We start from the raw sequence: 26,461 nt of genomic DNA on the forward strand, positions 1-26,461 counted from the left end.
CAGGGAATGAACCTGGACACAGGGTAAGCATAAAAGCGCAGGCGCCGTGTACAGCTGACGATCAGCTGTTGAACTTCGGAGACTTTCGGCGTCTCGTTTGTCCTCCGTACTGCGCCTGCGCAGTACAGGGCGGACACTTTTGGATAGGGGACTGTATTCGACAAGACACCGGAAATGAAACAGTTTTATGGATGGGTTTACTTCCGCTTTAAGGCTATCTCCAAGACATTTGTCTCTCCTTCTAAGTGTATTACACAAATTAAGTGTTGAGTATATATTAACGATGAAATAAAATTTAAACCAAAACAAATAAAGTGAATGTGTCATATGTTTGTATGGATTTTATCAAACATTTATGAATAACAGATTTCTTGTAGGTGGATGTGATTGTTTTGTGTTCTCCTTTTCTACCAGTAGGTGGAGCACTCGGCTCCTTTTCAGGTATTTTCTAGGCTCTCCTTCACAGCTTGGCTGGAGAAAGGCCTGCTGTGTACTATATATCAATGATGGGGCACTATTCCTCCCACTGACACCAATGATAGGGCACTATTCCTCCCACTGACACCAATGATGGGGCACTATTCCTCCCACTGACACCAATGGTGGGGCACTATTCCTCCCACTGACACCAATGATAGGGCACTATTCCTCCCACTGACACCAATGATGGGGCACTATTCCTCCCACTGACACCAATGATGGGGCACTATTCCTCCCACTGACACCAATGATGGGGCACTATTCCTTCCACTGAAACCAATGATGGGGCACTATTCCTTCCACTGAAACCAATGATGGGGCACTATTCCTTCCACTGAAACCAATGATGGGGCACTATTCCTCCCACTGACACCAATGATGGGGCACTATTCCTTCCACTGAAACCAATGATGGGGCACTATTCCTTCCACTGAAACCAATGATGGGGCACTATTCCTCCCACTGACACCAATGATGGGGCAGTATTCCTCCCACTGATACCAATGATGGGGTACTATTCCTCCCACTGATACCAATGATGGGGTACTATTCCTCCCACTGACACCAATGATGGGGCAGTATTCCTCCCACTGACACCAATGATGGGGCAGTATTCCTCCCACTGATACCAATGATGGGGTACTATTCCTCCCACTGACACCAATGATGGGGCACTATTCCTCCCACTGATACCAATGATGGGGCAGTATTCCTCCCACTGACACCAATGATGGGGCAGTATTCCTCCCACTGATACCAATGATGGGGCACTATTCCTCCCACTGATACCAATGATGGAACACTATTCCTCCCACTTATACCAATGATGAGGCACCATTCCTCCCACTGACACCAATGATGAGGCACCATTCCTCCCACTGACACCAATGATGGGGCACTATTCCTCCCACTGACACCAATGATGCATTAGGAATGCATTCAAAAACACATCCCACTGCATCTGGTAGGAATAGGCCCTCATTCATATGCTGGATCACTTCCCCAGACACACACACCCCATGACCAAAGAGGCACCAAACTGGTCACTGCAATGCCCCTACTGGAGCACTTTCCTGGATACACACCACACGAACAGAGAGCACTAGAGAGATGGCAGGGAATGGCATTGGTTTGCTGCTCATCTATGCTGGTCAATGACTATACTACAAGCTTCAATTTAAATCAAAGAAGACTCTGTTTTTCTTTAACAGAGATATCTGACTCCCCATCTCTTCCCCCAAAATCAAGTGTCACAAAAAAGTGTTGGTGGAGCACTGGATAGGGGTATGGGATGGGTCCCCCAAAGTAATCCAAAAGGAGTGGAAAGGATGAGAGTGCCGCACAATGTGATGTAATCAGGTCAATTAGTTATGATAAAAGGTTTAAAAGTGAAAGTAACACATTTTGGGGGGCACATGGCTCCCCCTTCATCAAGGCTAAGACCTCGTATACATTTGAGCTGAGCCTCTTTGGTCATTTCACAAGTGTTTTTTTTTTCTTTTGAGAGTTAGTACATGGGTTTTAGGCATGAAAACACATGAAAATTGCACACCTATTAAAGTCTATTATGGCTATAATATGCAACTCTGCCCAAAAAAAAGCTCATGTGCTTGTTTTAGTGCCGCTACACTCTTGTGGGAATCATCTTCATGGAAATCGCACTGTCGAGCATTAAAGTACTTCTAGTAAAACTTGAAATCACTCAGGTGTGAATACGGCCTAATGCCTAATACACACGATCAGAAAATCGTACGACCATTCGTCTGATAATCTCATTGTGTGAACCAGGCTTAAGAGAACAAAAAAGAAAAGATGATATAAATAGATGGATCTAAAAATAGCAAACACATAACCAATAATAAAGGTGCGCTATTTTATGAAACCAACATATACTGTATACACTCACTGCCCACTTTATTAGGTACACCTGTTCAATTGCTTGGTAACACAAATTGCTAATCAGCCAATCACATGGCAACAACTCAATGCATTTAGGCATCTAGATGTGGTGAAGGCAACTTGCTGAAGTTCAAACCGAACATCAGAATGGGAAAGAAAGGGGATTTAACTGACTTTGAACGTGACTTGGTTGTTGGTGCCAGACGGGCTGGTCTGAGTATTTCAAAAACTGCTGATCTACTGGGGTTTTCACAAACAGCCATCTCTAGGCTTTACAAACAATGGTCCGAAAAAGAGAAAATATCCAGTGAGCGGCAGTTATATGGATGAAAATGCCTTGTTGATGTCAGAGGAGAATGGGCAGACTGGTTCAAGATTATAGAAGGGCAACAGTATCCCAAATAAGCACTTGTTACAACCAAGGTATGCAGAATACCATCCCTGAACGCACAACACATCGAACCTTGAAGTAGATGGACTACAGCAGCAGAAGACCCCACTGGGTGACACTCCTGTCAGCTTAGAACCGTAGAGGTTGCAATCCGCACAGGATCACCAAAATTGGACAATAGAAGACTGGAAAAATGTTGTCTGATCTGATGAGTCTCAATTTCAGCTGCGACATTCAGATGGAAGGGTCAGAATTTGGCATAAACAACATGAAAGCATGGATCCATCCTGCCTTGTATCAACTGTTCAGACTGGTGATGCTGGTGGTGTAATGGTGTGGGGGATATTTTCTTGGCACACTTTGGGTCCCTTAGTACCAATTGAGCATCGTTTAAACGCCACGGCCAACCTGAGTATTGTTGCTGACCATGTCCATCCCTTTATGACTACAATGTACCCATCTTCTGATGACTACTTCCAGCAGGATAATGCACCATGTCACAAAGCTCAAATCATCTCACCACTGTTTTTTTGAACATGACAATGAGTTCACTGTACTCCAATGGCCTCCACAGTCACCAGATCTCAATCCAATAGAGCACCTTTGGGATGTGGTGGAACGGGAGATTCACATTATTGATGTGCAGCTGAGAAATCTGCAGCAACTGTGTGATGCTATCATTTCACTATGGACCGTAACCTCTGAGGAACGTTTCCAACACCTTGTTGAATCTATGCCACGAAGAATTAAGGCAGTTCTGAAGGCAAAAGGGGGTCCACCCCGATACTAGCAAGGTGTACCCAATAAAGTGGTCAATGAGTGTAGATCTTATCAATAATAATAAATGTATACTGTACTGGTTACATGTGTGGCACTTTCATCCTTTGCAATTTGTTCACCCAAAATGTTTTAGGTGGACGGCACAACAACATACTAATGCATGTAATGTTTGGGCCTCTTGCACATTGTACTGATGTATGAACATTAAACATTCCTGGCACAAATAAAACTCCAGGATTGGGTGTATGCACACACAAGCAAAAAAATCCTTATAGCCTTAGGCCCCTTTCACACTAGCAGACCGATCGGGCCCATCTGTCAGTTTTTCAGGCTGACCCAATCGGACCCTCCGGTCTCTATGGAGCAGCAGAAGTCAATGGACATGTGTCCCTTGACACCTGCCAACATCCGATCCTCTAAAGACACACCCCCATCTGTCTGGCAGACCGGATCAAATGGCAGTTGGGTGTAAACGGACAGGTGGTCCTTTTACATCCGATTGCCCATAGTGGGCTGTCTGCTCTGCATAAGCGGGGCAGACACAGAACAGCCATCCACCTGCTCAGTGGGAATCAGTGGACAGTTTCTCCGCCCATCCCATATGTACGGCCCCTTTCACACTGACAGACCAATCAAGTCCGCCTGTCAGTTTTTCAGGCAGACCCGGTCGGACCATCCATAGCTCCCTATGGAGCATCCGCCTGCGTCCAATCAGATCCTGTCCGCTAAAAACAGACGGATGAAGATCCGTTCCCCATACGGATGAAAGTTGGATGGAAACGGACAGGCGGTCCATTTCCATCTGACTGCCCATAGGGAACAGGAGTCTATGTTCTGCTCAGAGGGGATCAGTGGAGAGATCCCGCGCTGACGCCAAGCAGGCGGATCCGCTTTACTGTCAGCCCTGTCTGAAAGGGGCCTTATGCCCCGTACACACGATCGGACATTGATCGGACATTCCGACAACAAAATCCATCAGATTTTTTCTGACGGATGTTGGCTCAAACTTGTCTTGCATACACACGGTCACACAAAGTTGTCGGAAAATCCGATCGTTCTGAACGCGGTGAAGTAAAACACGTACGTCGGGACTATAAACGGGGCAGTAGCCAATAGCTTTCATCTGTTAATTTATTTTGAGCATGCGTGGCACTTTGTGCTTCGGATTTGTGTACACACGATCGGAATTTCCGACAACACAATCTGATCGAACCTTTTCCATCGGAAAATCCGACCGTGTGTACAGGACATTACTTTAATGAAGGTGTGTGACATATGCACGTATTTACATGTATTTGTGAGCATACAAGCAAAATACTAACCAGCAACACAGATATCTGTATTTTGGGCAGCAGTTGCCAAAAGCCTTAATACGGTTTTGATAAAGCACGTTTAACATGTGAAACGCGTCAACCTCTCTCCTTCCTCTGCCTACATGCCTGTCTTTTTGATGCTTTTAGTTATCTTTTGCCAATAAAGTCAATTTTTAAACGAGTTTTGGGAGTGCAGCCATCCGGATTTGTATTGGTGCAAGAAGCCTTGTTGTGTTACCCCAGTGCACTGCATTGTGTTTGAGCCTCATACACACCTGACCATGCCAGGGCTGCCTTAACCATAATAAAAAATGGGTCAGATGCCCAGAGCCTAACAAGATAGAGGGGCCACTACAAGACCCCCCAACAGTCACCGGACCCTGTCTGAACACGCACTTTCATTTTATGAACTGGCTCTGCAAAAAAACGTCAGAACTTCTTCTATCATTATCACTAAAATCAATTTCTTACTGTGATAAGAGTTTGTGACTTTTCATGTATAAATCGTTTTTTAATTTTAGTTTTCTTGTAAGTATATGTGATGAGTAAAGCATGCAAGGAAAACTTGTACCCGATAGTGGACATAGTTGGGTGGGGAGGAACCAAAAACTGTTCACACACAGAGAACATTTAGGCCACACACTATACAATCTGTGTGTCCAATCTCCTTTAGATCCACCATTAAGTATGTAGTGCAAGAGCCTGTCTGATTTGATAATAAATATTTTTCCATATATATTTATTTTAATCTGTCTTCTTTTCTTTCTTTGTAAAAGTTGGACCTAGCCTTTCGTTTTTTGGCTAGCCTGGACTTAGGTGTTAAATCCCACATTCCAGCCTCCTGATCCCCCCATCTCAGGCCCCCCTCACTTTCCACCCCCCCCCCTCCACACACACACTTGTTATCTCCCCACTCTATCAATCCCCTTCATGACTCTTTTCTCTCTCCCTCCTGATCTCCCCCCACTCTCTATCACAACCAGCTGTCCCCCCTCACTCTCTATCACCCCCCAGAGGTCCCCCCTCAAGCTCTAACACCCCCCCCCCCTTCGGCTGTCCTTTCCTTACTCTAAACCACCTCAAACTGTGCCCACTTATTCGTGCCCACCCCCAAGCTGTCCCCTCCGACTGTCTATCACGTCCCAAGCTGCCCATCTGACCCTTGACAAACCCCCAAAGCTGTCCCCCCCCTGACTGTCTATCTTCCCTTAAGCTGTCCTCCTGAAAAAGATGTCCCTCCTGACTCTCTATCACTTCTCTAAGCTGTCCCCCCTGAGTCCCGGCCACACCCCAAATCTGTCCCCCCTGACTTTCTATAACCCTTCTAAGCTGTCCCTTCGACTATCACCCCTCTAAGCTGCTCCTCCTCTCAACCACCCCCAAGTTCTAACCCCCTGACTCTCTATGATCCCTTTAAGCTGTCCCCCCTGACTATGACCCCTCAAGCTCTCCCCCTAACACTAACACCCAGGTATCCCCTTGGAGTCTCTATCACCCTCCTGACCCTCAACCAACCCCGAGACTGTCCCCTTGACCTCCCCCAAGCTGTCACCCTTGACCCTTTATTATCCCCAAGCTGCCCCCACTCACTTCTACTACACCTTCAGCTGTCCCCCCCTCTCTTTCTACCACACCCAAGCTTTACCCCCCCCCCCCCTTACTGTCCCCCTTACTTTCTACCCACCTCCAGCTGTCCTTCCAAACTTTCTACTCTCCAGCTGACCCCCCTCACTCTCTATACCCCAGTTGCCCCCCCCAGCTGTCCCTCTCTTACTCTCTACCAGCCCCTCAGCTGACCCCCCACCCATCCATCCAGCTGCCCCCACTCTCCTCACCCTCTTTCTCCCCTTGCTCTCTAGTACCCCTCCCCAGGTCTCCCCGTCCATCTCCTGGCCGGGGAGTACAGAGCTCACACACACAATACTTCACTACATTGCACCACCAGATCCGCCTGAATCAGTGCAGAACACCGGAGAGCCAATCACAGCTCCGCCCCAACTTTCCTTCTCCTACCACAGAGACCTGGAAGATGGGCGGGCCCAGAGCATTTCTCCGCCCTAATATTCCTCCCCTTCGCCCTGCCCACAGCTTCCATAGCAACCGGATTGTTTCATGCCCGAGCGAGAGGGGGACTGATGAGCGGATCTCTGTACGGGGAGAAGAGACAGGAGAGCCGGGCTCAGTGCTGGGGAGCGGGCGGTGAGTGTCCCCTGTGTGTCCCCTGTGTGTCCCCTGTGTGTCCCCCTTCATTATCACCGAGTTATAGGAGTGCCCTGTATTATAGATCTGTGATATGTAGGAACCCCCAGACACTTCACAATGTGACACTGATCTGTACATATAAAGGGACTCATCACCAGAAAAGTTCACTCCAAACTTGTCCTTATAGTTGTGGAAAGAATCAGCAAAGAGACAAACCCCGATGGGTCATTTTATTTTTTATTTATTTTTGGACTCTGTGTCCCCACAGAGGAGATTTCCCCCATTTCCTGTTCTGGAGTCACAACAAGAAGTGAAAAGAAATCTCTATAAATGGGGAGGAGATTTCCCCACATAAAGGTTTCTAATGGCAGCGGGTCTCTCCATAGGAAGATTTTACCCTCACTTCCTGTTCTGGTGACTACAGTGACATTCTGGGTTTTCCATCATTCTGGTCCCCAGAACACATGTGGAGGGTGAAGGTCACACACACAGTCTGTCTGAAAAAGTGATTCCTGGAAAGGAAAGGGTTAAATACCCGTCCTGTCGTCTGACCTGAGCTATCTTAAATGGCTACATCAGGCAACCCCCGGGAACAGGGCTGCTGCAAGGATTTTTGACACCCTAGGCCAGTGATGGTGAACCTTGGCACCCCAGATGTTTTGGAACTACATTTCCCATGATGCTCATGTACTCTGCAGTGTAGGTGAGCATCATGGGAAATGTAGTTCCAAAACACCTGAGGTGCCAAGATTCACCATCACTGTCCTAGGCGAAACCTCAAGTGGCTTTATCAAAGTGTGGAGTGCATGCATGGAGACTGAAGAAGTGTTGTGTGTGCACCAGTTGTTCCACTGTGGCACTCATACTGCTAAAAGCTAATTGTAGCAATGAATACGTTTAAAGCGGAGTTCCACCTGTTTTTTTAACATAGGATTAATCCAATGCCCATCCTCCTCTATATTTAAAGTGGCAAATATATATATATATATATTGTTTTCAAATACCTTTTTTTTCCTTGAAGTATAGATCACTTCTGGCTCCGGCCGCCTAGGCAATGATGTAACTAGGTGATTCCTATGGACTTCTGGGATATCAGCGTCGTCTATCCCAAGAGTCCATGGGAATTGCCTAATACCAAAATCTTGCTCGATAGCTATAACAACGGAGCGGGAACTTCCGCCGACGCTGCCATTGCTATTGCAAGGTGTCAGGACAAAAGAGCGCCGCATAGTGGCATTACTGCGCAGGTGCGAGATCAGGGAGGTGCATGGTGGGTAGCCAGCTGCACCGAATCCTGGAAATAAATACAAGAGGGCTTCAAATGCCCACAGTAGATATGGACCCTGCCTGCTTCTGAGATCAGGTTCGTTTTTAACCATTTAAACATTAACTAAAAGGACAGCATTGATAGCATTATCTAAATGTTGTATTTAAAGTGGACACAATTGCGGCGGAGTATTTAAAAAAAGAAGTCCGCTTTAACTTTCTATTAGCAGTACAACTATGAGTCCAAAGCCTGAAAACAAACTAAAGCTGCGTACACACGAACGGAATGTCCGACAGAAAAAGTCCAATGGAAGCTTTTCATCGTCTATTCCGATCGTGTGTGTGCCTCATCAGACTTTTTTTTTCGAAAATTCTGACGGACCTAGAAATGGAATATGTTCTAAATATTCCTATTGGGAAAACCCCTCCTCTGTAGGCTGTTCCGACGGACCAAAAACGACGCATGCTCTGAAGCAAGTACGAGACGGAAGCTATTGGCTACTGGCTATTGAACTTCCTTTTTCTAGTCCCGTCGTAAGTGTTGTACGTCACCGCGTTCTGGACGGTCGGACTTTGGTGTGACCGTGTGTATGCAAGACTGCTTGAGCAGAATTCCGTCGGAGTTCCGTCTAAGAAACCTTCGGAGTTTATTCTGACGGCAAAACCGGTCGTGTGTACCCGGCATTAGACTACAATGATCTATTGTTCAGTGGCAGACCAGTTGTTAAGTGTTTGTGAACATGACACTTTTAATGGGGAAAAGCATTCTGACCCCCCCCCCCTCACCTCAACAAGTATCCCCAATAAAACATTTTTCTCTGTTCCTGTTGCTGTGACATCTTTAACATTTTGGATTTCCCTGGCTTCCTGTCCCCAATACAGTGGTCCAAACAAATGGCCACTGTCCCCACCTATAACTAGCCTTTGCAGCAAGGAGCACATGGAAGGGCGACGCATGTCACACAAAACCAAAGAAAATTCCCAGCTCTACTTACCGACCAGCCTGCATCCAACTATATTAACCTGTCTAACAGTTTGCGTTAAAAACAGGGTTTAGTTTGAACACATTTGCAAATGCATGTGTAAGCTACAGAGCCTCTTCACGGCACCCCAATGTTATCTGCAATCCTAACTTTAAATTTTGAGAACCTTCACAGTGGAAGCACATGCATTATAATGGATAGGCAGAGGGCAGGTAAGCCTGGAGGAAGGCCACCTCTCCTTTATACTAGTTATAGGTCATATGGGTTTTAGCACCCCTCCTGTTGTCATGATGACCTGGCTTTGAATCCACACAAAGTAAATACATGTTTTTCCTTGCTCAGTGGTTGAATATTGGGGCCTCGGACCAGTAATTGGTCTTGCACAGGGGCTTATTGATAACTCCACACTTTTCTTTGCAGGGAGCCCTTTTTTAATGTAGCAACAGAGCTGTTCTAAAGTGGCTCTCCAGCCAAAACTTATTTTTTAGTTTTGGGTAAAATGGATAATAGTTAGAACCTCTGTCAGGTTTTTATTGCTGTCTGTGAGAGATTCACTCTCATTTTCTGCCCCAGGGACTGTTGTGATTGGAAAATCTAAAATGTTACAATTGTCACCAGACAAGAGATAAAAGGGAAATCTCCCTGTAGGGACACTTGTTTGGATGACAACAGTCAAAGATGAGATGTTTCCTCATTTCTTATCGTACATCACGGGACACAGAGCCATAGTAGTTACTATGTGGGTTATAGGCCACCTTCAGGTGAAGGACACTGGCACACCCTAAGACAAGAAGTCCACTCCCTATATAACCCCTCCCACTACACAGAAAACCCTGCGGCGGGAAAGGTAAGTGGAGTTTTCTAAGAAATTTTTGAATTTTCTTATGAAATGTCTCCTTTTAGTAAATGTTGTTATGCCTAAGTCTCCACTGGGGGCTGTATGGAGCACATACCTTCCCATACTTCCTCAAGAGATCACTCTGTGTCTGGAGCAGCAGGCTTCTTTCTCCAGCTAGCAGGCAGACCTCCGGTAAGTGTGGGGGGGTTTCCTCCTCACCAGACACTCCCCCACTTGGACTGTACTCTCCCCCTCTTCACGAGGAAGAGCGTTAGGAGAGAACAAAAAAAACAAAAAAAAAAACAATCAGCTCGCCGCCCTACTCGGCAGCTTCTAGGTTCCCTCCTCCCCATTTTTCCTCTCACAGAACGATCCTGTAGGATCAGAGGCCAGCGCTCGCGCAGGAAAACTCTTTTTTTTTTAAAAGAGGAGGGGGATCGGATGCGACGGAGGGGGGCGGGGCTTAGCGCGGCGTTGGCGTGCTCCAACGTCCAGCGTGGGAATGTGTTTTTTAAAAGCTCCATTGTTGCTGCTGCAAGCTGACGGAGGGACACAAGAGCTTAGAGGGGCATGAAAGAGGTTTGGTGACACAAGCATTCCTTTTGACACATTTACTATTGCAATCAGGCTGAGCATTAATAGCAGTGGCAGGGCTGGACTATTGCTCAAGCAGTGGATGCGTTCCTTCTGGAAGTACCTCTGCTTTGTGCACCGGGCTTTGGTCGGAAGGGGGGGGGTAAAAACACCTCAAAAAAGGGCTATAGAAAGACTTCTATAGAAACAAGGAAGCCTAGAATCATCTAAAAAAAGATGGCATCCTCCCCTGAGAGTGATATGGCTGGTCAGAGTGAGCCATCAGGGACTTCGGGTGTTGCAGCTGCTCTTAACGCTGTAGCCCCTGTATATATTATTGAAGAGGTTTTTTCCTCAACCATTTTAGGCTTGGAACAAAAGATTGATGCATTAATCGCATCCCAGAGTGGGACTTAGTGTAACAGGTCCCCTTTCATTACCCAGGAACAGGGGGTGAGAAATTACGAATTTCTCTCAGGGGACCAGGAAGAGGCTGATGACTCCTCTTCTGAAGAATCTAATACGGAAGGATCGGGTTCACAAGAAAGGTTGTTGGTACAATCTCTCACTGAATTGGTCCGCTCCATATTTTTACTACCAGTAGCAGAGTCAGTTGTTGAGCCCACTTCTTGTTTAGGTTCGCTAAAGCCTCCCCAAGCTATTCATGCTTTTCCTATCCATTTATTGCTAAAAAAAACTTATGTACTCTGAGTGGGAGCACCCAGATAAACAGTTTTTTCCTCCAAAAAAGTTTTCAACACTTTATCCTATGGAGGAAGAGTTTAATAGGAAATGGGGGATTCCAACAATTGACGCCGCTATATCCTCTGTGAATAAAAACTTGACTTGTCCGGTAGACAATGCTCAAATGCTGAAGGATCCAACAGATAAGAAGTTGGAATTCCTATTTAAAAACAATATTTCTCTGGCAGGTTCAGTGGTTCAGCCTGTGCTGGCAGCAATCAGTGTATGTCAGTCCTTAAAAGACCAGTTTAAACAGGTGCTCAAGATTATTCCTAATTAGCAGGCCCAAGATTTGGCCAGGATATCAGAGGCGTTATGTTTTACAATAGACGCTATGAGAGATTCTATTCTCCAGGCCTCACGGCTTATGCTCGGGCTGGTGCATGTGCGTAGAGTTCTATGGTTGAAAAATTGGTCAGCCGAAGCGCCATGCAAAAAGCTCTTGGCTAGTTTTCCATTTCACGGTGAACCGTCCCCACGGTTGTTTGGGGATGATCTGGATAAGTACATCCAAAGAATTTCTAATGAAAAAGGTTCCATTTTGCCAGTTAAGAAGAAGTTTAAGCGTTTTTCTTTTAAACAAGCTTCTTCTCCAGTGCCAGGAGCATCAGCCTCCAGGCAGTCACGACGGCCTCCACCGTCAAGTTCAAGAGGTAAACCTCAGGGTCAACCCCAGGGACAAAAGAGGCCCTGGGGGAGGAAATACACAAAACAAAATACTAAAACCTCCTTATGAAGGGGCGCCCCCACTCGCTCGAGTGGGGGGAAGACTTCTGCAGTTCTCAAGGGTCTGGCAGGAACAGTAGAGACAAATGGGTGGCTTCCTCAATATCTCTAGGATACAAACTAGAGTTCCGAGAGTATCCTCTTTTTCTCAGATCAAACGTTCCCAGAGATCCAGAAAAAAAGAAGTCTCTCTTTCTAGCTTTGGACCATCTCTTTTCTCAAAAGGTGATATCGGCAATCCCAATGGAAGAGCGAGGGTTAGGGTTTTATTCAAACCTTTTCACGGTACCAAAACCAAACGGGGATGTAAGGCCCATTTTGGATCTCAAAGATCTAAACCGGTTTTTGAATAACCGCTCTTTTCACATGGAGTCAATCCAATCAGTAGTCTCCATTCTACAAGGTGGAGAACTGCTAGCGTCAATCGACATCAAGGATGCTTACCTCCATGTACTTTTTTTTCCCGCTCACCAGAAATATCTACGCTTTGAGAAAGAAAATCTTCATTTTCAGTTTGTAGCTCTACCTTTCGGTCTAGCTACTACAACTCGAATGTTTACAAAGGTCTTGGCTCCCCCTTTAGCCAGATTAAGGGCTCAGGGTATAACGGTTCTAGCTTACTTAGACGATCTACCCTTGATAGATCAGTCAGTAGCCCGCTTGAACCAAAGTTTGGTCACCACGGTCAGCTACCTGGAATACCTAGGTTGGATTCTTAACCTAGAGAAATCTTCCTTAAAACCATCAAGGAGATTTGAGTACTTGAGTCTGATCATAGATACAGCTCAGAAGAGGGTGTTTTTTCCCCAGGCAAAGATCAGTTCCATAAGGGAACTGATTCAGGTGGTCAAAGCAAAGAAGAATCCTTCTATTCGACTTTGCATGAGATTGTTGGGAAAGATGGTGGCTTCATTCGAGGCCGTTCCTTATGCTCAGTTTCATTCGAGACTGCTACAAAACAGTATCCTGTCAACTTGGAACAAGAAGGTCCAAGCTCTAGACTTCCCAATGCGTTTATCCCCAAAGGTGAGCCAAAGCCTCAGTTGGTGGTTGATAACCAAGAATCTTCAAAAAGTAAAATCCTTTCAACAAGTTACCTGGAAAGTGGTAACAACAGATGCCAGCCTTCTGGGCTGGGGAGCAGTCCTAGAAGAAGTGTCTGTCCAGGGAAGATGGTCCAAATCAGAAATGACCTTGTCCATCAATATTCTAGAGATTCGGCAGCTCGAGCTGAAATTGTCAGTATCCGTCTCTGCTTCTGCAGCTACTCTTTTTTGTCCGTCATCACAATTAGGAACTTCTAAAAACGTAAGGTTTGACCGGACCGATTATTGTTACAATAGCAGCACAGCACCTCCTAAAGGAAGAAATGCTTACTGTTCTTGCATTGGAGGGTTCAGTTTGTTACCTAGAACTTGCTTGTCCTCACTCAGTGCACAGAAATTAGAATAATCTGATATCATACATTTTTTTTAGAAATGATTTGGAAAATATTTGAACACCCTGTCTTAAAATATTTTATTCATCATGTTAAAATAAAATATTCCACAATTTTTCCAATTTTTTGAAAAAAACAAAAAAGCCTTTAGGAAAAAAACGGAAAAAAAACGTTTTTTTTTTCCCGAATTTTTCAGGTTTTTTTCCGGGCCTTCACATCTCTAGTCAAGGACAAAGGATCCGCTGGCATGCGGAACAGATGCCTTGGTTTTTCCGTGGCATCAGTTTTCACTGATCTATGCGTTCCCTCCTGTTCTGTTGCTTCTGCGACTTCTTTGCAGGATCAAGCAGGAAGGGACGGAGGTGATTCTTGTGGCCCAGGAGATCTTGGTATGCAAAGATCGTAAAGATGGCGGTAGGGGACCCATGGACCCTACCACCACGGCCAGACCTTCCCTCGCAAGGTCCCGTATTCCATCCTACCTTACAAACGCTAAATTTAATGGTTTGGCTATTGAGACCCACATTCTGAAGGAGCGTGGGCTGTCAGGTTCAGTAGTTTCTACTTTGGTTAATGCTAGGAAGCCGGCCTCCAGAGTCATATATTATAGAGTCTGGAAGGCATATGGTGTGAATCCAGGGGTTGGCACCCCAGGAAATATGTCATAGGGAGGATCCTTGAATTTCTACAGATAGGATTAGAAATGAAGCTGGCCTTGAGTACTATCAAAGGCCAGGTGTCGGCCTTATCGGTATTTTTTTCAACGACCACTTGCTTAGCACTCTCAGGTTCGTAGCTTTATTCAGGGGGTAACGTGGATTAATCCTCCAGTTAGGTCACCCCTGAACCCTTGGGACTTGAATTTAAACCTGTCGAAACAGAAACAGCCTTTTGAGCCGATACAAGATATTCCCTTGGTCCTTTTGACAAGGAAATTCGTTTTTCTGGTTGCCAGATCTTCTGCAAGAAGGGTATCAGAGTTGGCTTCTCTTTCTTGTAAAGAGCCATATTTGATTATTCATAAGGATAAGGTTGTATTACGTCCTCGTCCTAATTTCCTTCCGAAGGTAGTGTCAGGTTTTCATTTAAACCAGGATATTGTTCTGCCTTCATTTTTTCCAGAACCACGTTCTGCGGAAGAAAGGTCACTACATTCTCTTGATGTGGTGAGAGCAGTCAAGGTCTACTACTTGAAGGTGACTGCTCAGATTCGTCAAACAGATGTTTTGTTTGTGTTGCCAGAAGGTCCTAAGAGAGGACAGGCAGCATCGAAATCTACTGTTTCTAAATGGATTTGTCAAGTGATTGTTCAAGCTTATGGTTTATCCACCTCAATACAGGGCACTTTCACCCCCTTCCTGCCCAAGCCATTTTTCAGCTTTCAGCGCTGTCGCACTTTGAATGACAATTGCGCGGTCATGTTACACTGTACCCAAATTAAATGTTTATCATTTTTTCCCCACAAATAGAGCTTTCTTTTGGTGGTATTTGATCGCCTCTGCGCTTTTTATTTATTATGCTATAAACAAAAGAAGAGGGACAAGTTTGAAAGAACTCAATATTTTTTACTTTTTGCTATAATAAATATCCAGTTTGTAAGTTTTCAATAAGCATATATTGATTGGTTTGCGCAAAAGTTATAGCGTCTACAAAACAGGGGATAGATTTATAGCAGTTTTATTTATTTATTTATTTTTTACTAGTCATGGCGGCGATATTTATTGTGACTGTGATATTGCGGCGGACATATCGGACACTTTTGGCACATTTTTGGGACCATTCACATTTATACAGCGATCCGTGCTATAAAAATGCATTGATTACTGTGTAAATGTGACTGGCAGGGAAGGGGTTAACACTAGGGGGCGATCGAGTGGTTAATGTGTGTCCTAGGGAGGTGATTCTAACTGTGGGGGGAGGGGACTGACTGGGGGAGGTGACCGATCGTTGTCCCTATGTACAAGGGACACACATCGGTCTCCTCTCCTCTCTGACAGAACGTGGATCTGTGTTTACATACACAGATCCACGGTCCTGCTCGGTCGCTGGGCAATCGCGGGTGCCCGGCGGACATCGCGGCCGCCGGGCACGGGCATCCGGTCCCCAGTGACACGGCGGGTGGGCGCGTGTGCGCGCACCTCCTAGTGGCTTGGGAAGGCGGTCACGTCATATGACGTCCGCCTAGAACGAGAGCTGCCTCGTCCCGCCGTCATATGACAGTGGGCGGGCAGCTACTGGTTAAAGAGGAAAATTCCACCTTTTCATTTTAAAGCGCACTCCACTAGGGCTGTTAGTACTTCTTGGGCAGTGCATCACCAAGCCTTAATGGCTCACATCTGCTAGGCCGCAACTTGGTCTTCAGTCCATACATTTACCAGATTCTATCAAGTAAAAGGTCATGAGGATTAAGGCTGGGGAAAAAAATCGATTTGAATCTTGAATCGAGTTGAGAGGTCAAAGCGATTCAAATTTTCAGCAAATCAATTTTTTTCACCAGGACCGGCGCGGTGTCAGTTTTTTTTTTTTTGATGGACACCGCACCAGTCCTGAGGAGCTGCGGGCAGGCATTTTTAGGCGAGGCCACGGCTTCGGCCTAGTCCGCGAGGCCGGATGCTGCGGACTAGACCGAAGCCGCAGCCTTGCCTAAAAACTCCTGCCTGCCGCTCCCCAGGACCGGCGCTAATACCGTGGCGGTCCGGAGGAGCTACTCCTCAGGACCGGCGCAGTGTCCATCAAAAAAAAAAAAAACTCGATTCGAATTGTGAATCGAGTTTTTTTTTTGAGAAAATCACCCAGCTCTAGGTTATGTCCTCTTGCTGTTTCTTCTTCATTATAAGTATTATTGTCCGATTTGTCCACCACAATGTTGCAGTCCCGCTATAAGTTGCTGATCGCCGCCATTACTAGTAACAAAAAATAAATAAAAATTCCATAAAAATATCCCATAGTTTGTAGACGCTATAACTTTTGCGCAAACTAATCAATATACGCTTATTGGGATTTTTTTTACCAAAAATATGTAGCAGAATACATATTGGCCTAAATTGATGAATAAATTAGATTTTTTTACATTTTTATATTGGATTTGTTTTTTATAGCAGAAAGTAAAGAAAATATATATCTTTTTTTCAAAATTCTCTGTCTTTTTGTGTTTTTAGCTCAAAAAATAAAAACCGCAGAGGTGATCAAATACCACCAAAAGAAAGCTCTATTTGTGGGAAAGAAAAGACATCAATTTTAGTTGTGTATAGCGTCGCAAGACCGCGCAATTGTCAGTTAAACTAACACAGTGCCGTATCGCAAAAAATAGCCTGATCATAAAGGGGGATAAACCTTCCGGGGCTGAAGTGGATAAAAAAACAAGTCTTCACTGATCTCTGTAGCTGCATGTACTGTAAACGAATTAATCCCCACAGATCACATCAAAGACTGTTTACAATAGAGGGCCGGCAGGCTACCAAAGAAAAAGTGGAAAGGAGCTTAATTTTCAGTGTCTCAGTGGAATTTGAACATTAAAGAGGAAGTAAACCCTCTGGAAAAAAAAAAATAAATAAACACCCTGCAATACCTGAGGCATACCTGAGATCGAAGCCCCCGAAACGGTCCTTGTTCCCCTCCTCCGTTGCCGTCATATCTCCCGGAGTGACTTCTGGGTTTCACGGCTCCAGCGCTGTGACTGGCCAGAGCCGCGATGATGTCACTAACGGCACAATCGCCCTTAGAAATGGAACGCTCAGTGCGCCGTAGACATCGGTGCCTGTCTTTTGCAAATATCTCCTAAACTGTGTAGGTTTATGAGATATTTCTTGCACCTACAGGTAAGCCTTAATCTAGGCTTACCTGTAGGTAAAAGTGGTCTGTAAGGGTTTACAACCACTTCAATTTCTCCTTAGTGCCTATAGCTACAGAGATGAATGAGGCCCTGCTTGTTTTGAAAATGTTAATACTTTAGTGTGAAAAATCTGTGTACAGGTTCACTATGAAGCAATATGTTCTACGTTTTTAATATAATAAATATGAAGATTTGTAGATTAAAGTATAACTAAAGGCAAAATGTTTTAAATTAGTTTTGGATGAAGTGCAAAGGTATTTGAACGTTTGCCAGTTTTTATTGCCATCGATACCCCCATTAGGGAGATTCATCCTCTATTTGTCTTGTTTACCATTATCATTGAAAGCAAAAGAAAATCCCAAATTTTGTGTTGTCCCCAGAAAAGTAATAGAGGGGAAATCTTCCAATGAGAACACTAGTTCTGGTGACCTGGGGGGCCCCAATAAATTCCCTTAATTTTCAGGACTCTCCTCTCACTTCCGGTTTGTCTATCGGACAGGAAGTGAAGGGAAATCTCTGCGATGGGACACAGATGGTGAAAAAAAATAATCTGACAGAGGTTATAACCCTCTCTTGCTCTATTCAAAATGAAAAAAACATTTTTTCTATAGTTCTACTTTAGGAGCTCAATTGCACAGGTGCAGGTGTAGCAATACACATCCCTGGATGCCTGGAAGGTGGAGTCCAGGGTTGGCTTTAACTTTACCCACTTCAGATCCGCGCTATAGCCAAATGACGGCTACAGCGCGGACCTGCTTTGCTGGGACGACGTCTATTGACGTCGTCCCGTGCACGAGCGGCCTGCGCGCTCTGTGATCAGCGAGTCTATGAGAGTCTATGCGACCAATGACAGCTGATCATGTGATGTCAACAGAGCCAGTAATTGGCTATTTTTTCTTCTCGCGTTGACAGCGTGAGGAGGAAAAAAAAAAGTCGATCACTGGCGGCCGTGAGAGGGACATCAGTCCCGGTCACGGCGAGCTGCTGCAGATCCTCAGTGCCCACCTGTGCCCCCTGCCAGTGCCACCTAGCAATAGGCAACAGTGCCGCTTACCAGGGCCCACCAGCGCCACCCATCAGTGCCCACAGTGCCACCCATCAGTGCCCACAGTGCCACCTATCAGTGCCCACAATCAGTGCCTCAACAACAGTGCTGCACATCAGTGCCACCTATCAGTGCCCATCAGTGTCACCTACCAGTGCCCATAAGTGCCCATCAGTGCCGCCCATCAGTGCCACCTATCAATGGTACCCATCAGGGCCCATCAGTGGGCATTAGTGCTGCCTTATCTGTGCCTATCAGTGCCGCCTTAACTGTGCCTATCAGTGCCGCCTTAACTGTGCCTATCCGTGCCCATCAGTGTAGCCTATCAGTGCCCACCAGTGCCGCCTTATCAGCGCATATCAATGAAGGAGAAAAATTACCTGTTTGCAAAATTTTATAACAAACTATGAAACATGATTTTTTTTTTCAAAATTTTCCATCTTTTTTTGTTTGTTTAGCAAAAAATAAAAATCCCAGCTGTGATTAAATACCACCAAAAGAAAGCTCTATTTGTGAGAAAAAAATGATAAAAATTTCATTTGGGTACAGTGTTGTATGACAGCGCAATTGTCATTCAAAGTGCATCAATGCTGAAAGCTGAAAATTGGTCTGGATAGAAGGGGGGTTTAAGTGCCCGGTAAGCAAGTGGTTAAAAAGGTGAGAGGGAAGGGGTTATCACTTCTGTTGGGTTTGTATTGCTGCCTGGTAACCGCCATTGAGATTTCTCCTTGATCCCTGCTCTGGAAGTGAGAGAACATCTCTCCAAAGTAAAGGGAATTCTCATTTCTGACAGTTGCAAAAGGGGTTACCTTCATTAAAATTCCTGACCTCTGACTTTCTGTCCTGAAGCATAAAGTAAATGCTGAGCGTTCTAACCCTACTTAAAACTATAAAACAAAAAAAAATTAAACATTCTATAAAATGTATATGTTAAATCCTTTCCTCCTCTGTATGTGCTGAAGATTCATAATCATAATTATTAATTAGGCCCCCAGCTACTGACACATAGGGATAGAGATTTACTTAACCCCTTCCCGCCGACCGTACGCACATCTGCGTACTTGGCTTTCGGGGGTTATACCGGGATGATGCCCGCAGCTGCAGGCATCATCCCGGTACCGTTGTTCAGAGCGGGCGATCGGCTACCCGTATATAACAACTGATGCGGCTAAAAGCCGCTCGGCTGTTATACCGGAGGAGCAGGAGGGGACATCCCCCCCCTCCGCCGCCTCCCGCCGCTCTTACCGGGCCTCCCGTGCGATCGGGAGGCCCGGTGTCCAGTCATCTGCCTCCGGCGTCTGGGGGCGGGCTGGAACAAAGCTGTGGGCGGCTTCGTTCCAGCCTTCTCAATGTAAACGCGGAAGCGACGTCATGACGTCACTTCCCGTTTACTCGGCTGCCAATGGCGCCGAATTTTAAAAAATACACAGTATTCAGAATCGCTGTTTTCGGCGATCTGAATACTTTGAAGTGTAAAGGAGGGATGGGGGGTCTTTTAGACCCCCCATCCCTCCATAAAGAGTACCTGTCACCACCTATTACTGTCACAAGGGATGTTTACATTCCTTGTGACAGCAATAAAAGTAAAAAAAAAAAACATTTTTTTTTTTTAAACACAATTTTTAAGTATAAAAATAAATAAAATAAATATAAAAAAAAAAATTTTAAAGCGCCCCCGTCCCCGCGAGCTTGCGCAGCGAAGAAAACGCATACGGAAGTCGTGCACGCATATGTAAACGGTGTTCAAATAACACATGTGAGGTATCACCGCGATCATCAGAGCGAGAGCAATAATTCTAGCCCTAGACCTCCTCTGTAACTCTAACCTGGTAACCGTAAAAAAAATTTAAATTTGTCGCCTATGGAAATTCATAGCTACCATAGTTTGTCGCCATTCCACGAGTGCATGCAATTATAAAGCCTGACATGTTTGGTATCTATTTACTCAGCGTAACATCATCTTTCACATTATACAAAAAAATTGGGGTAACTTTACTGTTTGGATTTTTTAAAGTGTCCCTTTTCCAAAAATTTGCGTTTAAAACACCGCTGCACAAATACCGTGTGATATAAAATATTGCAACAATCTTCATTTTATTCTCTAGATTCTCTGCTAAAAAAATATATATAATGTTTGGGGGTTCTAAGTAATTTTCTAGCAAAAAATATGGATTTTAACTTGTAAACACCAAATTTCAAAAATAGGCTTAGTCACGAAAGGGTTAAACTGGAGTGTGCAAAATCTGGTGCATAGAAACCAATTAGCTTTCAGTTTTTTTTTTTTGTCAAAGCTAAACTGAACAAGCTGAAGTTAGAAGTTGATTGGTTACCATTCACAGCTGCACCATATTCTAGGTGTTCTAGTTTAAGTAAATCTCCCCCATAGTTACATACAGTATATTACCAAAAGTATTAGTACACCAGCCTTTACACGCACATGAACTTTAATGGCATCTCAGTCTTAGTCCGTAGGGTTTAATATTGAGGCTGTCCACAAGTTTTAGGAGTGTGTCTATGGGAATGTTTGACCATTCTTCCAGAAATGCATGTGAGGTCAGGCACTGACGTAGGACGAGAAGGCCTGGCTCGCAGTCTCCGCTCTAATTCATCCCAAATGTGTTGTATCGGGTTGTGGTCAGGATTCTGTTCAGGCCAGTCAATTTCCTCCACCCCAAACTTGCTCATCCATGTCTTTATGAACCTTGCTTTGTGCACAGCTGCGTTCATGTCCAAAAAAAATCTATGCATTACGGATCTGAATGCAGCATATTTTGTGCCCATATGTAATGAGCCCTTATTGTCTTACTGGGGTATATTTGCATGCATATGGGATTTTCATACCTTCATGGCAAGTAGTTGTTTTTACATACATTGGGGAAAATAATTATTTGATCCCCTGCAGATTTTGTAAGTTTGCCCACTTACAAAGAAATGAAGGGTCTATAATTGTTATACAGTGAGGGGAAAAAAGTATTTGATCCCCTGCTGATTTTTTACGTTTGCCCACTGACAAAGAAATGATCAGTTTATAATTTTAATGGTAGCTTTATTTTGAGAGACAGAATAACAAAAATATCCAGAAAAATGCATTTAAAAAATGTTATAAATTGATTTGCATTTTAATGAGTGAAATAAGTATTTTACCCCTTAGCAAAATATGACTTAGTACTTGGTGACAAAACCCTAATTGGCAATCACAGAGATCAGACATTTCTTATAGTTGGCCACCAGGTTTGTACACATCTCAGGAGGGATTTTGTCCCACTCCTCTTTGCAGATGCTCTCCAAGTCATTAAGGTTTCAAGGCTGACGTTTGGTAACTCGAACCTTCAGCTCTTTCCACATATTTTCTATGGGATTAATGCTAGAATACCCATCCACGACCCATTTTCAATGCCCTGGTTCTCACCCAAGATTTGACGGTACATGGCCCTGCCTATCGTCCCTTTGATGCAGTGAAGTTGTCTTGTCCTGTTAGCAGAAGAACACCCCCAAAGCATAATGTTTCCACATCCATGTTTGACGGTGGGGATGGTATTCTTGGGGTCATAGGCAGCATTCCTCCTCCTCCAAACACGGCGAGTTGAGATAATGCCAAAGAGCTTGATTTTGGTCTCATCTGACCACAACACTTTCACCTAGTTCTCCTCTGAATCATTCAGATGTTCATTAACAAACTTCAGACAGGCCTGTGCATGTGCTTTCTTGAGCAGGGGGACCTTGCGGGCCCTGCAGGATTTTAGTCCTTTACGGCGTAGTGTGTTACCAATTGTTTTCTTGGTGACTCTGGTCCCAGCTGCCTTGAGATCATTGACAAGATTCTCTGTAGTTCTGGGCTGATTCCTCACCATTCTCATGGTCATTGAAACTTCACGAGATGAGATCTTGCATGAAGCCCAAGACTGAGGGAGATTGACAGATATTTTGTGTTTCTTCCATTTGCGAATAATCGCACCAACTGTTGTCACCGTCTCACCAAGCTGTTTGGCGATGGTCTTGTAGCCCATTCCAGCCTTGTGTACGTCTACAATCTTGTCCCTGACATCATTGGACAGCTCTTTGGTCTTGGCCATGGTGGAGAGATCGGATTCTGATTTATTGCTTCTGTGGACAGGTGTCTTTTATACAGGTAACAAGCTGAGATTAGGAGCACTCCCTTTAAAAGAGTGCTCCTTAGACATGTGCAATTCGTTTCGTAACGAATCGAAATTCGGCCGAATTTTGCATCTTTCAGACATTCGGATTCATTCCCCTGTCAGGAAACCTGTCTGCCCTGTGAGAGACTACTCGTGAGGGAGGACTTCTTTTCTGAAAGAATTGGGAAGGCCCAGATGGCTACAAGGGCCTAGGAGACCAGATTAGGGTTTGGGAGGCTGGGAGAGCTGGGGTGGCTAGCGAGTCCAAGGGGGTTGAAGGAAGTCCTGAAGTCTTGCGGACAGTGAGTAAACCCAGGGGGCTGGAGAATCCCGTTGAGGCCAGGAGTAGGCCGGTTCAGCAAGGAACTGCAAGTCAAGGCAAAGTAAGCATAGGTGGATTTCCATTTTCTTATTTGATGGAGAAGAACCCCTATGTGGAAAATCCTGTGTGTAAACTTTTATTTTGTTCCTTCTAATAAAAATGTGATGCCTCGCCCTAAAACCTGATAACTGACTGTCTACCACTGAGCTAAACACCCCCAATGTTAGTGTATAAAAGACACCTGTCCACAGAAACTCTTTCTTCCATTCAAACCTCACCATCATGCGCAAGACCAAAGACCTGTTAAAGGACTTTGGGGATAAAATTGTAGACCTGCACAAGGCTGGAATGGGTTACAAGACCATCAGCAAGAAGCTCGGTGAGAAGGAGACAATTAATAAAGCCATTATTCGCAAATGGAAGGAATACAAAATAATCATCAATCGCCCTTGGTCTGGAGCTCCATGCAGGAATTCCCCTAATGGGGTAAGGATGATCATGAGAAAAGTGAGGGATCAGCCCAGAACTACACGGGAGGAGCTTGTGAATGATCTAAAGGCATTTGGGACCACATTCCTCAAACAAACGATTGGTAATACAATAAACCACCATGGATTAAAATTCTGCAGCGCCCGCAAGGTCCCCCTCTTCAAGAAGGTACATGTACAGGCCCATTTGAAGTTTGACAATGAACATTTAAATAATTTATAGAAGGATTGTGAGAAAGTGCTGTGGTCAGATCAAAATTGATCTCTTTGGCATTTCCTTGACTCACCGTGTTTGAAAGAAGAAAAATGCTGACTATGACCTAGAGCTGCACAAATAATCTCTAAAGAATCGAGATCAAGATTCTATCCTCCTCCCGATCTTAAAAAAGCATTTCCTCGATTCAGTGCAGAGAGTTCTTTGGTCAAGCCGACAGCTCTCAAAAAAAAAAGAAAAAAACAGGCAGCCTGCCATGTTTCTCACAACATCACTAAAGAAAAACATTGTAACATTTAGTTCTTTTAGATCAAAGGGATGAACCACTGTCTGTAAATGAGGTCAGTTTAACCGCTTACCGCCCACCCACTGTCAAATGACAGAGTGACGGAGGGGCTCTTGTTCTGGGTGGACATCATATGACGGCGCCCAGAATGGCCACTCTCATGCACCCGCGGGGGGGGCACGCTGCACATCGATCACGACCCCCGATCTCTGTAAAGAGCTGATCGTGCGGCTCTTTAACCATGTAATTGGCTGTGTCCAATAACAGCCAGTCACATGAAAACATGGAAGTGACGGTGATCGGCTCTCATCACCTCACACTGACAGAGTGTATGGCGAGGAGAGACAATCAGCGGCATCTCCTCATAGGGAACACACAAACATAAATTGGGTAATACCAGCTTTTGATGCCAAGGGTTTTCTCTGCAGTAAATCATTACATCTATTGATATTTTTGTTTAATAAATGATTGATTAAATGATTGAATAAATGCCGATCAGCCACATTATCAACTATCCTCCATTGCAAGACCTCCCACATTATACTGGGTAGGTACAGTTTTTGCCACCAAAACAGCCCATACCTATAAAGGCATGCACTCCACTAGATCTCTGAAAGTGTGCTGTGGTATCTGGCACCTAGTCATCAGCAGCAGATCCTTTAAGTCCTGTAAGTTGTGAGGTGGGGCCTCCATGGATTGGACTTGTTTTTCTAGCACATCCCACAGATGCTTGAATAGAGATCTGGACAATTTGGAGGCCAATTGAACACCTCAAGGACACCTTCTTCCATTGCTGTTGGTCCAACAACTCTAATGCTGCTAGGCAGCATTAGAGTAAGCTACTGTGGTTTGCTTCACACCTCAGTAAACCCACCAAGCCAGAACTGTCCAAGTGAATAGGAATGTTCAGCAAATGCCCAGCAACTATGCACAATGCAGCGCATTTGTGCAGCATTTCCAGGGTTAAAATAGGCAGTGATGAAGTAACATATCGCAGTTATACCTGTCAAATGCCTCAGAAAAGTTATCCAAACACAGACTGCTTTTCGGAGGCACAGCAGTTTAGTCACTAGTCTAAACTTAAGTGAGGTTATAACCCCTGCCAGGATATTTTGCCCTCTGTGTCCCAGTGTAGAGATTGCAATTCATGTGCAGTCCCATAGCCAAAACAGCTAAAAGGAAATCCCTCCAAAGTGAGGAAGTCTCTGGTTGTCACCAGAACTAAGATTTCTCCCCTATTCCTATTCTGGTGAGGAGCTCGAAAGTGGAGATTTTCTTTCACTCTCAGTGATAGTGGTCACCAAGTCACATAGAGAGGGTGAATCTTCCTAACGGGGACACAGACAGCAATACGAAACTGACAGGTGTTCTCATCCCTCTCCACACCATCCAAAACTGAAAAAAAGTTTTACCTTTAGTTATAATTTAAAGGTTAGTTCACCTTTCCCAAATTCTGACTATGTAGGTGAGGGGCACCCATAGATGAAACCATCTGTGCACTGTGATCAAAGTTAAGTAATATCCCTGCTGTAGGCGTAGGCCATTTTTATCTACCTCCCAGAGCCTGTCTGAAAAACTCTCAGAGATGGCGATCCCTTCCTGACTTGTTGATAAGACATTGCAAGGATGATCCCTGTGCATGTGTCATTTGCTATTTGCTGTCTACTTACTCACAGAAGCACTGAGCTCAGAGCTACTGTGACAGGGAAGAGGAAGTCTACATGTGCAGGGATTTGAATTGGAAATCCCCTGATGAAGTCACGTGACGGTGACATAACGCGTAGGGCGTGAGTGGAGGAGTACCAGAAGTGACGCCACACAGGAACTAGTTCGGCACTCGGGGATTTTCACCGGTTTGCGCCTTTTAAATGTGAGTTCATGCTGTTTTTGTTTTAATAAATGCTAAATAAAAGACGTTAATACACTACGAGAGTGTTCCTCTTTCTTCACCTACATTTATCTGGGAACCCACTGAAGAAGATCACCCTGTAGGAAATCCAGCACAGTTACATCCATGTGCAGAGTATTGGAAACATCTAAACAGAAGACCCCTAGAGGCGAGTCCATGCAATCTCTGAGGGATATGATTCTATGCTGATTTGAAGTATATATAAGATGAAAGGCCAGGGAGCACAGAGGTGACATATGAAGAAAGAGACATATTCACCAAATTATATGGATATTCACATCGTGGTGAAGGGATAGATCACGCTCACTCACCCAGACTATTGAGGACGATTCTTAAAAGAAATTACATTTTGTTTCTCTCATATTTGGATGTTCATATGATCTATACGTGTGCATGTTACAGTGCCCAGCCTTGAGGCACATGGTTGCAGTTATCCATATATATGCACTATCAGCACTTTATATAAGGACAATTTTCTTAGAAGAAATTACATTTTTTTCTCATGTTTTGATGTTCACATGATTTACACTTGTGTATGTTGCAGTGTCCAGCCTTGAGGCACAAGTATTCAGACCCCCTTAAATTTTTCACTCTTT

General features: G+C 44.7%; 1 protein-coding gene across 1 annotated transcript in view; it reads left to right on the plus strand.

Annotated features, from left to right (window-relative positions):
• Positions 1-6,947: 6,947 nt before the first annotated feature.
• Positions 6,948-26,461, plus strand: part of DNAH12 (dynein axonemal heavy chain 12) — a 253,222-nt gene continuing 233,708 nt past the window's right edge. Inside the window, exon 1 of the mRNA XM_073592248.1 lies at positions 6,948-7,062. The gene's annotated coding sequence lies outside the window, so the exon portion shown is untranslated. The remainder of the gene's footprint in view (positions 7,063-26,461) is intronic.

Source organism: Aquarana catesbeiana, linkage group LG07 (genome assembly GCF_042186555.1).
Source record: "Aquarana catesbeiana isolate 2022-GZ linkage group LG07, ASM4218655v1, whole genome shotgun sequence".
Taxonomy (NCBI): domain Eukaryota; kingdom Metazoa; phylum Chordata; class Amphibia; order Anura; family Ranidae; genus Aquarana; species Aquarana catesbeiana.